General features: G+C 52.7%; 1 pseudogene; it reads left to right on the forward strand.

Annotated features, from left to right (window-relative positions):
* Positions 1-3760: 3760 nt before the first annotated feature.
* On the forward strand, positions 3761-16602 carry LOC129043231 (protein-lysine N-methyltransferase EEF2KMT-like; annotated as a pseudogene).
* Positions 16603-16776: the final 174 nt, after the last annotated feature.

A 16776-nucleotide genomic window follows, 5' to 3' on the forward strand; every position in this document is an offset into this window, starting at 1 on the left:
CTGGTCCTCTTTCTACATCTCAATCATTGTATCATTAGCCTGAGCTGCCCATATTCCTTATTCTGCCCATCCCTGACCAATCTCCTCCTTTAACATAACTTCCATCTCGATATCATGGGGCCTGCTGGGAACTGCAAACAGCCTAAGGAAAGTGGAAACTTTACTTAACCTTAAACCCTATTACAAAGTCCATATTGAACGTAATTTATATATGAACTATAAAATTTTCTGTAAGCTGAAACATGACCTATAAAGTCTCTACACCCTGAAACAACGTTTTAGAAAGAAATCAATTGGTCCTTTTCTGCACAAACCATTAACCATAGGAGAGATAAAGGAAAAACCTCAATGTACTGATTGAACTTCCATGCCCATAGCTTAACTTCTAAAAGGCAACGATTCCATACTGTTAAACTGCCTTAGATTGTTATTGCTGTTATTAAAGAGACCCTCAAAGCCAGAAGTTGAATCTTGACGTGAATTCTTGCACGTACACACACACACTCTTGCAACTGAAACCACTCAGATTGTCCTAATGCTGCGCCCCATAGCAACACCACCTGGAATTTTACGTTTGGTTTTAAGCATCAGTCCTAATCTTCACTTGCATCCGAACACACCGCACCTGTGACAGCCACGTGACATTAAAAAAATCCCTTCCATGAGGCCGGGCATGGTGGCTCACGCCTGTAATCCCAGCCCTTTGGGAGGCCAAGGCAGGTGGATCATGATGTCAAGAGATTGAGACAATCCTGGCCAACATGGTGAAACTCTGTCTCTACTGAAAATACAAAAATTAGCTGGGCATGGTGATGCGTGTCTATAGTCCCAGCTACTTGGGAGGCTGAGGCAGGAGAATTGCTTGAGCCCAGGAGGCAGAGGTTGCAGTGAGCAGAGATCGTGCCACTGCACTCCAGCCTGGCAACGGAGGGAGACTGTCTGAAACAAAAAAATCCCTTCAGTGCCTTGATCCTTCCAGATTCAGATCCAAGAAAAATGACATTTGTCCCTCACCAGAGCCCGCGCACCAAGATAAAGATTTCTTCTGGCTGGGCGCAGTGGCTCACGCCTGTAATCCCAGCACTTTGGGAGGCAGAGGCGGCGGATCACCTGAGGTCAGGAATTTGAGACCAGCCTGGCCAACGTGTTCAAACCCTGTCTCTGCTAAGAATACAAAAATGGCCCGGCATGGCGGCTCACGCCTGTAATCCCAGCTACTTGGGAGGCTGAGGCAGGAGAATCGCTTGAACCCGGGAGCTGGAGGTTGCAGTGAGCTGAGATCGCGCCATTGCACTCCAGCCTGGGGAACAAGAGAGCAAAACTCCATCTCCAAAGAAAAACAAAAAAACAAAAAAAAAAAGAAAAAGAAAAAAAGATTTCTTCTGTGTGCATGGCTCAGCTCTGTGGTCCGCTAGGGTCCTTCCTCAATTCGCTTCCAATGTATGGACTCAGGAAAGACTGAGCCAACCTAGATTTATTAATATTTTAGTATAACATAATACAGTGTTACTTACTATAGCATTGACCGTGTATGCCCTTTTGCTGCTTGAAGGAAAGGCAATTAATAGCTATTATGTGAGTTAATAAAATAAGCCCAGGATTTATAACTAACCTGTTCCCATTGGTTTTCCTTGTCTCCTGCAGGCAGAGAGCTGATCAAAACAGCAAAAGCAAAGCCCCTGGCCCAGTTCTGAAGCCAACCTTCCTTAATCACCCAGACCCATCCCTGGTTAGGACTTGCTGTGGATTCTCAGGCGACTCCATCTCAGGATACAGGGACTGAGAGGATGTATGCAACATCTCAGACCCAGAAACCGTTGATTCTGTCTAAAAACACAGCAAGAACCACACCCCACCATCTTGATTTAAATGAAAGTGTTTGGGGGAATAAAAGATGAACCTTTTTTTTTTTCTTTGTCAGATCTTGCACTCATTTGGTTCTGGGGGGGAACAACAGCTATGAGAGAACAAGTGTATTCAATTAGAATTAATTCCTCTCTCTTATTCTCATAGCTGAGCAGGGCTCAAGTGCCTCTCATCTGAAAGAGGTAATAAGATTTAATCTGTCTCCTTATCTACCTTCTGCAAGTATACTTAACAAATTAGCTCTCTGGACTCCTCCAAATGGAGTTTTATGAGGGGTTTGCTGAGGTAAACGTTTTAGACTTTGAACACAGTTCAGTATTTCAGGAGCAGTACTGAAATTTGAACTGTGTTGGTAACTGCCTTGCCTTTTAACTCAAGACACAATAACTTTGAACTAAAATAATTATTTTTTGTTGTTGTTTTCCACTCTGTCCCCACGTCTGTATCACCACCACCCCCATCCCACCCTGCAGGAGCTAACTCCTACTTCCTGTCCCTGCAAGATCAAAACTCCTTCTGGAAGCCCCGCTAGCTCTGTGTGCCCGCCTTCCTGGAAGATATCGTACTTTTATACTTATTTGTGTGATAATTACTTCAATGTCCACTTCTCCCACGAGCCTCTGAGCCCTTGGAGGGCCGGGACCACACCTAGTTTTTCTCATTGTTACAACTCCCTTGCCAGGCACATCGTAGGTGCTTAATAAATATTTAGTGAACAAATGGCTTGCTGGGTAACAGTCCAAAGCCTGGGGAACAGGGGGAAATCTCCCTCCTGTCGGGCCCCAGAGGGGTGGCGCTGATGGAGAGGAGGCTAGGATAAGGCCTCCCGGACCGAAGCGCGCACCTGTAAGGCCCCTGCCAAAAAGACCTTCCTGAAGGCGCAGGAACTGCGAGAGTGCCTATGGTGGCCCAAGGACTGACCCGACGATCCCAGAGACTCTCGCCCTAACCGGCCCCGCCTCCCGGGCCGCATACCCGGACTCCACTCGCGCGAAGCTCCGGATCCTGCGGCCCGACCCTGGCCCCGCCTCGGCCGACCGTGGCCCCGCTCCTGGGCCTGCCTCAAACCCTCCCCAGGTAACGCCACCCGAACTTGAGCCACACTCCGACCCCGTCCTCAAGCTCCTCTTCCAACACCTGGGACTCCTCGCTCCTTCTCGGCCCCGCCCCAAGCCCAGCTCCTTCTGGGCCCCTGAGACCAGCGCCGACCCTCCTCCCAGGCCCTGGGTCCCTCCCCACACCGGCCCCTCCCTCAGCTCCGCCTCCCAGGGCCCGAGCAGCGCCTGGCCACGCCCCAGGGCCCGCCTACTGAGCGCAGCCCGCAGCCCGGACTCGGTCCCGCCTCCCGGACAATAGGCCCCTCCCCACGTCGGCCCATCCCTAACCTCCGCCTCCCAGAATCCGAGCAGCGCCCGGTCATGTGCTACGACACAGTCAAGGCCCCACCCCGGCCCCGCCTCCTGAACCCTTCTCTTGGTCTCGTCTTAGCCCCACCCTAAGACCTGTCTACTGGGCTCTGCCCCGAGTCCCACCTCCTGAACCCAATCATCGTTTAGCCCCGCCCTAATACCCGCCTCCAGGATGCTCATCCTAGCCACGCGCAAGGCCCCGCCTCCAGGTCGCCAACAACCTAGACGCTTCCGAAGCCCCGCTTCCAGGATCGCCTGGAGAGTCCCGTCAACCTGGACTCTCCCCAGGACCTGCCCCAAAGACGCTTATCTTGGCCCTACCCCAGGCCTTGCCCACAAGACGTTCATCCTGGCCCCGCCCCAGGGTCCGCCCCCACGACGCTCCTCCTGGCCTTACCCCGGGCTCCGCCTCTCTGCCCCTCGTACTGCCCCGGGCCCGCCCCCTCTTGTGTTCAGGCCCAGGTTCCGCCCAGTCTCCCGGCAACGATGCGGTCCCGCCCACATCATGGCTCCCGAGGAGAACCCGGGGACCGAGCTCTTGCTGCAGAGTTTCGAGCGCCGCTTCCTGGCGGGGCCGCACTGCGCTCCTTCCCCTGGTAGGTGGGCGGCGGGCCGTGCGGGGGTCCAGGGGCAGACGGGATGGGTCTCCCTGCTGAAGCCCCTGGCGCCACAGCCAGTCAGGGCCGCGCGTCTGGGTCCCCATCCCCGGGGCTTGGCCAGAGTCCCTCACCCCTCCTTCCCCGCGGGCTGGCGGCGGAAACTGGGGACGTCTCCACCGCCTTGGGGGGCAGACGCTCGCTCGGTGTGGGGTACAGTTCATGATAATTTTCAAGACTTTTTAAAGGCAGTAATCTTTCTGGTCACTGGGACACAGCTGCCCTCACCCATTCTAAGATGTCAGCGCCCTCAGGACTGCGGGGTAACCACGTTCTCCTGAACGTGGTGACCAGGTCACAAGCTGTCCCTCGTGCCTCAGTGTTCTCATCTGTATATGGAGCACTGCACAGAATGGGCACCTGCGCTGAGGCTCTCACGCCTGTGATGGAAGAGACAGAGAAGGGGGTGGCCTCTCCTCTCCCTGGGGACCTTCTGCCAGCAGAGGGGCTTAATGCACTGGCCCCCATTTGTAATTCATGTGGGGTGACCTCACTGGGATGAGTCAGTTTGGATATATATTCCTCCCTCGGTCTGCCCCATTTTATGGGGTGTTGCTTAATCATTTGCGTTATTCCATTGACATAAAATATTTAGCACTCAGAGATCATTTCTGGTCAGGAGAAATTTGTGCATTTTTAACCCAAAACCTTCCGAAAAGCATCATAGGTCTCCATTCAATATTGACTATAATTGTTCACATGTCCACGCTGAATGCTAACTTGGGCTCACCCTCAACACCCACGAGGTGGGTACTATTATCACTCACATTTGACCAGAGGGATTGTTTGATTAGGGTGAAGTAGTTGAGAGTTCAGACCCAGGAGACAGCCTGCCTGCTTCGAATCCTGGCCCAACCCCTGGCCCTGTGTGACCTTGGGCAAGTGACTGCCTCTCTCTGTGCTATTGTTTTCTTATTAATAAAATGGAGGATATAATGATAACTACCTCTGAGGGTTGCTGTCAGGGTTGAGTACAAAAGCCTGTGGATCAGTGCCTGGCTCATGGTAAACGCATGTCGGTGTTAGCTACTGTTTCTATTCAGTCTCAAAATGTTTAATAAATGCCTTCCATGAGCCAGGCAAGCAGTACCCAAGACAGATGAGGCTCTGCTTGCATGGGAGAGCCAGAGAATAAACAAATGAATAAACAAGAAAAGACCAGATGAGAGTGGCTTTAAAGCCAAGAAAACAGGGAAATGATGAATGGAGCAACTGGGGAGAAAAGTCATCAAAGTCGGGGAATCAGGGAAGCCTTCCCCAAAGAGGTGGCATTTGAACTGGGGCCTGGGTGGTGAAGCAGCCAGCCATGGGAAGGGCTTGGGGAACAGCATACTCAAAGGCCCTGTGGTGGAAACCAGCCAGCTGTGATTGAGGAACAACAGCAAGGCAGCCAGTGTGGCTGGAGTGGAGTGAGCAAGGTGGGCCAGGGGTGAGGGAGAACAGGCCAGAGAGAGGGATTAGGACCAGGACTTGTAGGCCTTTAACGGCATGGAAGGAGCTCTGAAGCAATGAAGTGCCTTGCCCTGTGTCACATACCAGCCGAGACAGTCTGCCTAACTCAGGAGCCAAAGCTCGTTGCTGGGCTTGAGGCCCCTGTAAGAGGACAATGTAACCCAGGCTGGTACGGGCACATTCTGCATTTCCACTTAAACTCAGATGGCAAGCCCATCAAACCTTGGTGCCATGGCTGCCCTGGTAATTCCTGGCTGACCAGTGCAACCAGGGAGCTGGCCCATGAGCCGGGTGGCCGCTGAGTAGCCAGGACTAATGCGGCCAAGAGTCAGTCTTCTAGCCTTCTTCCTGTCACTCATCCAGGTGCAGCCTGCGACATCTGAAGGTCAGGCTTTCAGCTGCTGTGGCTTCCGCTTCCAACTGGCTCCACGTCCCCAGGGAGGGATCACATAGGGCTTTGCCCGCACATTCTACTGCGCGTTTCATGTTCCTGTAGATGTGCCCTTGAGATTTCTCTCTTTCCCCTCCACACAGAGCTTAGAAGCAAAGTTAAGACACTCATCAGATTCTGAGCTGCTGTGGGATGTTTTGCAGAAATTAAGAATCCCAGAGTCCCTTGGACTCATGACCCTGCCTCCTGAATCTCTCCGGAAGACCTGAGAGAAGAACCACAGGTGTGCTTGTACCCTTTAAAAACACCCCTGTTCAAAGAACAAAACCATTGAGTCAGCACTGCAGATGGGTGTCAGCACCTGCGACAGCTCCAGCGCTTTCATTTTCTATCTAAGACTTAGACAAAGACATCAGAATATACAAAAATCTGCATGAGAGGGGGGAATCTAGGGAATGTTTTTTAAACCATCCACGGCAAAAACAGAGATGACGGGTGCAAAAGAGCTTCTAGCATTTGGTAGATGCTCAGAGACTTTCCTTTTTGCATTTATGAGGCCTGTCCTGCCCATTCCTGTCTCTTCTAGACCTAAATGGGCCCTTGCTTTGCCCAGGGTGGGGTTTGGACTCAAGTGCGTCTGCATGTAGGTGAGAGGCAGGATCACCACCCGGCCCAGCCACAGCCTGACCCTGGCCTTGAGGACCAAGTGCAGATCACCCTGCATCCTGGGTCTTCACCTTTGAAGGGCCACGAGCCCTTCTGAAAAGACAAAGCAATAGACTCCCTCCCAGAAAGAAGTGCACCACAAGAATACCTTTTCCATACCAACTCAGGGGAGGCAGACATCCTCCACCCCCACCCACCCAGCCCATCCGAGGAGCCCCTGTGAAGAATTCCTGTGCTAGAGGTGAACCAAGATTATCCACGTGGAAAAGATGCAGCCACATCATTTCCACAGCAGGGAAGACTTTCGGGGCAATACAGTAGGTCAGGGCTTCGAGCGTGGAGATACCCGAAGTTATCTCACACCCTGCTCTGAGTTTCACCCTGAGCCTCACTCTCGTAGGTGGTGAAGCATGAAATGTAGGGAGAGCTGCTTTAAAACCCAGCACAAGGCTGGGTGCACTGGCTCACACCTGTAATCCCAGGACTTTGGGAAGCTGAGGTGGACGGATCACCTAAGGTCAGGAGTTCGAGACCATCCAAGCCAACATGGCAAAAACCCATATCTACTAAAAATACAAAAATTAGCTGGGTGTGGTGGTGCATGCCTATATGCCCAGCTACTTGGGAGGCTGAGGCAGGAGAATCGCTTGAACCTGGGAGGTGGAAGCTGCTGTGAGCCAAGATTGGACCACTGCACTCCAGCCTGGGCAACAGAGCGAGACTGTGTCAGAAAAAATGAAAAACCAGCACCAGCCTGAAGGGCCTGTGTATTGCGTGGGGTACTTTGCTGTCTTTGGGCAGAATCTGAGTCCCTCCCAGCCAGCAGGCGCTGCGGACCATCTCCTCCCTCTCCCTCCATGCTCCTGTTTTCCCACCGTCCCCACTCCTGCTGCACCAGTCCCTCTGCCCTCCTTTCCAAGTGCCAGGCTGTGGCCACCTCAGAGCTTGCACCGGCTGTTCCCACTGCCTGGAACTTGCTTGTCCTGCACTTGGCTTCTCTCGGCTTTACCTGGAGTGTCACCTTGAGCGTCCCCTTCCCTCCATCCTGTCCCCAGGGACACATGCTCCAGGAAAGCAGTTGCTGAGTGGGCCTTCCCACCTGTTCCATAGAGCCAGACAGTTAGTGACTGTCCTTACTGCAAACCCTGGTTCACACTGGCTCCCCTGGGAGGGAAGTGCTTTGGGCCCACATGCCCTGTGTTCCTGCTCAGAATGGGCGTTAGAGATGCCGCCATAGCCTGCGCCGCTGCAGTGAAGCATTTTTAGGAAACGGCTTATATCTTAACACAAACTTCAGATGCGTGGGGCCAGAATGCTGTGTCCATCTACATGTTTGCTGAGGGATCGGGTAGCCTGGAGTTTGCCCTCTGCTGTGTTGGCTTGAAGCTCATAGGCTCATAGCTCTCCAGCAACCAACGTTCTGTCCTTTTCTGTAGACTGTGAAGCATCCTGTGTGTGTGAAGCACGCGCCGTCAGTCAAGTATGCCCGGTGCTTTCTCTCAGAACTAATCAAAAAGGTCAGTTATGGGCAGTGTCCGCCCAGCAGCCGGACAGCATAGCCACCTGCGTGCTGGAGCCCCCGTCCTTCCCAGGCCCTGGTCCAGCTTTGCAAACCCCAGCATGACAGGGGCCTCCCCAGGCAACTGGCTGCAGCTGTGTGTGACCCATGGGAGACAGTACAGGGCGGGAAGAAGGGGAGGCTAGCGTCTCTCCCTCACTCTGCCTCCTGAGGTTTCCACAGTAGCTGCTTCTCTGGGGCCCCAGCTCCTAACATATGGATTCTCATTCCTAGAAGGCTGGCCCAGCCCACAGCCCTGGAACCCTCACCGACACTCTCTGTCCTGCCCGCCGAACGGTTTGGAGTTTCCTGCTCTTGTCCATCTCTGGGTTGTCCCACGGGCTCCTGTTGGAAGTTTTAGCTCTTGCCATACCTTTGAAACTAGTTCCTCTCGTGAATTCTCTGCATTGATGCTGCTGGAATGAGCTCTTTCATGACTGATACAGGATTTTATTTTTTACTTATTTATTTATTTTTTTGAGACAGAGTCTCACTGTGTTGCTCAGGCTGGATCACTGTAGCACATTCTCGGCTCCCTGAAACCTCTGCCTCCTGGGTTCAAGCAGCTCTCATGCCTAGCCTCCTAAGAAGCTGGGACTACAGGCACTTGCCACCATGCCTGACTAATTTTTGTATTTTTAATAGAGACAGAGTTTCACCATGTTGGCCAGGCTGGTCTCGATCTCCTGACCTCAGGTGATCTGCCTGCCTCGGCCTCCCAAAGTGCTGCGATTACAGGCATGAGCCACCGCACCTGGCCTAGGATGGATTTTAAAGATGGCCCCGAAATGCAGGGTTTCTCATGAGCATGTTGAGAGGCTGTTCCTTAGTAGGCAGTAGCAGACCTGCTGAGTGAAAGGGCCACACTTTTAGCAAATAAACAATCCCTTGTTTCTCCAATACCTGCTTTCTCCCTAGTCCTCCCCAAAAGCATGCATCTGTGGTCACCAGCAGGTCTGCCCTGTGCCACCAGGAGAGGGCAGCAGTCACCCAGTGTACCCTGCTGCTGCCCTGTGAATCTTAGGATGAGGCCAGCTGTGGAGAAGCAGCCTGCTGACAGCCACAGCCTGCAGCATGGGCCACCCTCACAGTTCTGCCTGGGCTCACGTAAAGCACCTTTTGTTTTCCTCCTCTCTGTGTTTGATCCAAACACAGAGCTCTCTATCATGGTCACGTGGCAGCTCTCACGGAATCCTTGTCTCCTGCCCTAGACTACTCCTCACCCTACCCTCTCAACACCTCTTGTTGAAGGCCCTCCCATCCAGGTTTCTCTGCCAAGTAAATTTTTTTTTTTAGAGACAAGATCTCTGTTGTCCAGGCTGTCCTCGAACTCCTGGGCTCAAGCAGTCATCCCATGTCAGCCTCTAGAGTAGCTGGGACTATTCGCACACACTACCATGCCCAACGAAGTGAATATTTTATATGGCAGCTGGCCGGCATTACACCGTTCCATCCCAAATCTCCCCTCCGAACTTGGTGAAAATCATCTGGCCATTTTTACAGATTAGAACGAAAGCAAACAATCTCTCACTCTGTCTGCCCCCAGCACGAGGCTGTCTACACAGAGCCTTTGGACGAACTATACGTGGCGCTGGCAGAGATCCTGACGGCCAAGGAGTCCACCCAGGGCCACCGGAGCTATTTGCTGGTATGAGAAGGGCACCCTCCTCCCCCTCACAGCCCAGACACCCTTCCTGCACAGACAAAGTGAAAATGTGGGTATGGGTTCAAATCCTGACTCATCCATTCTGCAGTCTTAGACATGAGGTCTGTTAACCTTCTTTAGCCTCAGTTTCTCTGTCTGTAAATCAAGCACTTCAACAACAACAGCATGTCTCGTGAGGTTGTTGGGCATTTGTCCAATAGGTGACACACACTACCTGCTTCACAAGGACCTGCTGCCCAGTCCTCAAAGAATACTTGACATGGCCGGGCACAGTGGCTCACGCCTGTAATCCCACTACTTTGGGAGGCTGAGGCGGGTGGATCCGAGGTCAGGAGTTCGAGACCAGCCTGGCCAATGTGGTGAAACCCTGTCTCTACTAAAACTACAAAAATTAGCGGTGTGTGGTAGTGGGCACCTGTAGTCCCAGCTACTCGGGAGGCTGAGGCAGGAGAATCTCTTGAACCCGGGAGGTGGAGGTTGTGGTGAGCCGAGATCGCGCCATTGCACTCCAGCCTGGGCAACGAGAGTGAAACTCTGTCTCAAACAAAAGTACAAAAATCAGCCAGACATGGTGGCACAAGCCTGTAGTCACAGCTACTTGGGCAGCTGAGGCAAGAGAATTGCCTGAACCCAGGAGGCAGAGGTTGCAGTGAGCCAAGATCGTGCCACTGACTCCAGCCTGGGGTATAGAGCTCAAAAAAAAAAAAAAAGACAAAACATAGATACAGAAAACCACAAAGGAAAAACATAACATATTGAATCATCACAAGGCAGCCACCCCTTCATAGCCACACCCGGCCCCTGGCCACCACTGACCTGTGCTCCATCGCCAGAATTCCATCGTCTCAGGAATGTTCGATGAATGGAATCCTGTGTGGCCTGAGATGAGTATCTTTCACGCCGCATGACGCCCTTGAGACCCGTGCAAGCTGTTGGCATGTCAACAGTTAGCTGCTTCTAATTGCTGCGTGGTGATTGGTCCTGTCATGGTTTATTCAGCCATGTGGTGGATGGCTACTTGTCTTCTAAGCCACTTGCCTTCTGATCGCTGGACTGACTCTCTCACCTTCTCTTGGTGCAGCCCTCGGGAAGATCGGAGACACTCTCCAACAGCACGGCCATCATCTCCCACGGCACCAGGGGCCGGGTCACATAGGACGCCGCCCTCTACCTTGCAGAATGAGCCATCGAGAACCTGGCAACCTTCACTGACAGGTGACCTCGGGGCGCAGGACAGTTCACCGAGGCAGGCTTACCCTGGTGCAGTCGCAGACACGGTCCCCTTTCCTACCGCCAGGACTGTCCTAGAGCTTTACAGTGGCGCCGGCCTCACAGGCCTGTCCATCTGCAAGATGTGCCGCCCCCGGGCATACATCTTCAGCGACTGTCACAGCCGGGTCTCGAGCAACTCCGAGGGAATGTCCTTCTCAACAGCCTCTCATTAGAGGCAGACATCACTGCCAACTTAGACAGCCCCAGGGTGACAGTGGCCCAGCTGGACTGGGACGTCGCGAAGGTCCATCAGCACTCTGCCTTCCAGCCAGATGTCATTGCAGCAGGTAATGCCCAGCCCCGGGCACCCTGTGCAGGCGTGTCCTTGCAGCTCTACCCAGCTCTTGGCTCGGGGAAAAGGGAACAATGGACGCTGTCGGGCATGGACGTGATGGGGCTTCCAGAAGAGTTACTCTGGGACTCTAGGGTGACATCAAAGTACAGGGGTGCCTCTTAAGGTGACCTTCAAGCCACAGTCCTCTTGTTGGAGACAGGCATACTCCCGTTACAGTCGTCACCACATGGCTGTGTCCCAGAGCCATGCCCTGTGTCCTTCAGAGACCACAGGAGGAAAACAACCACTTCTGGGATGAGGACAGGGCCCTTGAGAGAAGGTGGCGTTTGGCTGGGTCACCGAAAACCCCTCGCCCCTGCCAGCACACTCTGTCCCCTCTCTGGTAGAACAGAGCTCTGCCTGTGGTCCCGGGTCCCAGCCCTGAAAACCACAGGTCCAGCGGTGGCCAGGGACATGGGCCCACCCTGCAAGCCAGCAGACAAATTGGCAGATGCCTGAAACACGAAGTTCATGGCAGGGGCAGGCTTTCTGTCATTCGAAGCCCTCTAGATAGGCTGAGAACCAGAGCTGGTTTTTTGAGGAACACCAGTGAGTCTGGAGATTTTTTTCTTTTGCTTCGGTCTTTTGCAGCTTCCTCTACTAAGGGTTCTCCTTTTTCACCCAAGTAATTGCCTTTCCGTCTAATGGCCCAAATGGTCAAATGGCATCTAATAGTCTCATATGAGCGCTGCCTCTCTGGCCTCACCCTGCTGCTGAGGTCAGCATGACCTGGAACTGTCCGCTGGTCCCTTTCAGTAACCTGAAGCTTTCACCGTAGACGTGCTGTGTTGCCCAGAAGCCATCTTGTTGCTGGTCGGGGTCCTGCGGAGGCTGGCTGCCTTCTAGGATCACCAGCGGGCTCCAGAGGTCTATGTGACCTTCACTGTGCACTGCCCAGAGACGTGCCAGCTGTTCACCACCGAGCTAAGTGAGCCCCCCGCCCACCTGGGCCTGCATGGTCCCGGAGCTGTCCCTGCAGGACTCCAGTGGAAGTGAAAGAACTGGGCACTGGGGAAAGGCTAGGATGCCCCACACTCCCACACCATGCGGGGAACTCGGGCAGAGGCTGGTGAGCAGGGTGGGCCTGGGGCGTGGGGTGCTTGCAGCAGGAGGAGGGCAGCTCAGCACAGGGAGGGAGAGTCTGAGCCGAGCAGCCCTACTGTGTTCTTCACAGCAGGGTTCCCTAAGCCCTTGGGCCTTGGTTTCCTCATCTATAAAATGGAGGTGGCAGGAGGGGCAGTCGGGTCAGGGCTGGACACAGCTGTGCCCTGCAGGACGCTGGAGCACAGGCTGTACAGATGGATCCACCACGCCACTGTCCTGAGCACCCAGTCGGTAGAAGATTAGCAGGGTGACTGTAGAGAAAGGGAACTGGCCCCGTAGTGGGCCAGCCACTGTCCTCAGACCTGACATTTGTCAGCCCCCAGCACCTGTGAGGGCGTGCTATCACTGTCCCATCTCACCGACAAAGACACTAGGACACACGGAGGCCAAGCGACTGCCTAGCTCCCGCAGACTGCATCCCGGCCACCTGGCTCTCACACCTCCACACTACACCCAAGCCCCCCAATACCACCAGCTTTTCCCCAGCTCCCCCTGAGCACAGCCCCTCCTGGCAGCCATGTGCACAGATGCCCCCGCAGCAGCCTCTGCCTGCACACAAAGACACGGACGACCCAATGCCTGTCCACGTGGGGCAGCCCGTTAACTACAGAGCCAACAAACAAGCCAGCACACGAGGCATACTGGCTTCCACGACAGAGTCTCGCACAACCTCACACAGGAGGCTGGCCGGGCGCGGGGCTCAGGCCTGTCATACCAGCACTTTAGGAGGCTAAGGCAGGAAGACTTCCTGATCCCAGGTGTTCAAGACTAACCTGGGCCACATAGTGGGACCCCATCTTCACAAAACATACAGAAACTAGCCAGGTGTGGTTGCACACCCCTGTAGTCCCAGCTACTCTGGAGGCTGAGGTGGGAGGATGGCTTGAGCCCAGGAGGTGGAGGCTGCAGTGAGCCCTTATCTCACCACACCACTGCACTCCAGCCTGGGCAAGAGGAAGACCATGTCTCAAAAAAGCAAAAAAAAAAAAAAAAAAAAAAAAAAGTCTTTCTTCAGATACTTATGTGCAAAAAAACCTGCAATATCTTTTAAGTGAAAAAACAGTGCCAAACAGCACACATACTATAAGACCTCAGCCACCTTTTGTTGTTGTTGTTTTTGAGACAGAGTCTGGCTTTGTATTGCTCAGGCTGGAGTGCAGTGCTGCCATCTCGGCCCACTGCAACCACCCACCTCCCAGGTTCAAGCTATCCTCCCATCTCAGCCTCCTGTGTAGCTGGGACACAGGCGCATGCTACCACGTCTGGCTAATTTTTGTATTGTTTGTAGAGTTGAGGTTTCGCCTTGTTGGCCAGGCTGGTCTTGAACTCCTGACCTCAAGTGATCTACCGCCTCAGCCTCCCAAAGTGTTAGGATTACAGGCATGAGGCACTGCGCCCAGCCCCATTTTTGTCTAAAAACTAATAATAATCTCCCACACATGGTTATGAGTACCTATATTCCCAACTACTCAGGAGGCTGAGGCGGGAGCATGGCTTAAGCCCAGGAGTTTGTGGCCACCTTGAGCAACATAGCAAGACTTCATCTCAAAAACAATTATCACAATAATCATTTTCACATAAGTAAACCTATAGGGGAAAACCTAGTGCATATATATAGCAGACTTGTCCAACCTGCGGCCCAACGCAAATCTGTAAACTTTCTTAAAACAGTATGAGGTTTTCTTGTGATTTGTTTTCTTTTAACTCATCAGCTATTGCTAGCGTTAGTGTATTTTATGTGTGGCCCAAGGCGATTCTTCTTCTTCCAGTGTGGCCCAGGGAGGCCAAAAGATTGGACATCCCTCATATACACGGTAACAGGTGCCATCCTTCAATGGCAGGATTATAGAGACTTCTACACGTTCATGTCTGCACTACTTCATTTATAGAAATACGCATTTTCCACTCGTAACAAAAAACTGTGATTGAAAATCATCCCGGGTCACAGTGTCTCATGCCTGTAATCCCAACACTGTAAGAGGCTGAGGCTTTGGGAGGCTGAGGTGAGCAGATCACCTGAGGTCAAGAGTTCAAGACCAGCCTGGCCAACACGGTGAAACCCCATCTCTACTAAAAACACAAAAATTAGCCAGGCGTGGTGCTGCACGCCTATAATCCCAGCTACTCGGGAGGCTGAGGCAGGAGAATCACTTGAACCTGGGAGGCATTGCAGTGAGCGGAGATTGCGCCACTGCACTCCAGCCTGGGGAACAGAGTAAAACTCCGTCTAAAAAAACATAATAGAAGAGGCTGAGGCAGGAGCATCACTTGAGGCCATGCGTTCAGGACCCCATCTCTACAAAATAAAAAAATTACTGGCATGGTGGCACGCACCTGTCATCCCAGCTACTCAGCAAGTGGGAGGATTGCTAGAGCCCAGGAGTCGAGGCTGTGGTGAGGAATGACTGTGCCAGTGCACTCCAGCCTGGGTGACAGAACAAGATTGTGTCTCAAAAAAAAAAAGACTCATTCTTGTTAATGGCTCTTCAGACATCTGTGCTTATGAGAACACCAGCCTCTTCTAAGCTTTGTGTGTGTGTATGTGTGTGTGTGTGTGTGTGTGTCTGTGTGTGTGTTTTTTTTTTTTTTTTTTTGAGATGGAGTCTCACTCTGTCATTCAGGCTGGAGTACAGTGACACAATCTCGGCTCACTGCAACCTCCGCCTTCTGGGTTCAAGCAATTCTCGTGCCTCAGCTTCCCAAGTTACTGGGATTACAGGCACCCACCATCATGCCTGGCTAATTTTTGTATTTTTGTAGAGATGGGATTTCACCATGTTTACCAGACTGGTCTCGAACTCCTGACCTCAAGTGATCCACCCGCCTTGGCCTCCCAAACTGTTGGGATTACAGGCGTGAGCCACTGTGCCCGGCTGCTTTCTAAGCTTTGTGAAGAGGGGGTTGAGTGAGCAGCCAGGTAGTTGTGGGTTCAGATCTCTGCTTCTGTCCCGCTGTGCCAAGTGCTGGGGTGCACACGGGCAGAGTGGACAGCGGCACTGTGCCTGCTGCTAGCCATTTCTATGCAAAACCGGATTTCTGGTCCCATCCTGGAGGCCAATTCTAGGCACCTGGGTGGGCCTGGGAACCTGTGAACCAAGTAAACTGACTTAGACACCCCCCCACCCTGCCAGGCCTGTCTTTGTAGGCCCACACAATACGCTTATGTTCTGTCCCCAAACACTGCCATCCTCAAACACATATGCTCTGTTTCCAGGCCGGGCCGGGATCAGATGGGAAGTGGAACCTTGGCATGACCAGAAACTGTTTCCCTACGAAGAGCACTTGGAGATGGCAATGCTGAACCTCACACTGTAGGATTCACACACGACTCCAACGTGATTGTGAGAATCAAGTCACTCTAGTGGGAAGAATTTTTATATGGGAAAGCGGAGAAAACTTTCATTGGACTGGAATGTTTGGAGAGTGTTAAATTCCAAACCAGGAACAACAAACTCCCCTCTAATAAGAAATTGGCTATCTAAGCGTGTGGATGCCCCCTTTCTGCCAGCAGTTCTGGTTCTTAAGAAAATCGCCATAAATCAGACATGAAAATTCTGGCTCCAAAAATAACATTTTCTTTGTGAAAATAAATACGTGGGTATCAAGTATGACGTTCCTCCAACGTGGACACACTCGGTTCCTCACAAAGCCAAGCCCGCTGCAGCTGCCACATCCCTGGGCTTATGGTGCAGCAGGTGCTTTTTTGAAGACAGGAATCAAAGTGTTAGGAACACGGCAGAAAAGTGACACCTGGAGACCAAATACAGGATGAGGAGTACTGCAGTTCACAGGGAAGTCACAGAACAGTAATACACTAGCAGGGGCATGGGGCGTGAAGAACAGAAGAAGACAGGAAGTGTTTCTGAGCCTCCAGAGAAGAAATCAGGGCCAACCACAACTTCCTGGGTCACAGAACCAATTCATTCACCAGGTGGCAGCACTGCCGTCATTTCAGCTTCTGGCTACTGGGAAGCGCTGCTCGAAAAGGGTTTGCCCTGAGACTCCGAAAAGAAGCTGTGGGAAGGACAGCAGAGGTCCTGGGGTTTTAGCCTCTGGCCCAGGAGTTATGTGTCCATAACCAAAGGGAGCACAGTCTGCACCCACCTCTCATTCCATCGGAGCTGCTGCGACTCCCGCAGGTTCTTCCGGAACTGGTTTAGCTTGCCTGCAGGATCAGGAAAGTTTGAGAAAAGCATTTGCAAAAAAATAAAGAAGAGAGCTTACCTCATTTCCTGTCCCCACTCCATCCCAGGTCACCACCTGGCTGGCCCTAGGTCCCTGACCCAACAACAACCCCTCCCAAGTCCCTAACTCCCTCACTTGGACTCGAGACCCTTCACGCACCAGCAGCGCTCTGCCTCCAATTTGACATCACGCTTTCTGGAAACTTCCCCGTATGTCC

This window comes from Pongo pygmaeus, chromosome 7, assembly GCF_028885625.2.
Source record: "Pongo pygmaeus isolate AG05252 chromosome 7, NHGRI_mPonPyg2-v2.0_pri, whole genome shotgun sequence".
NCBI lineage: Eukaryota > Metazoa > Chordata > Mammalia > Primates > Hominidae > Pongo > Pongo pygmaeus.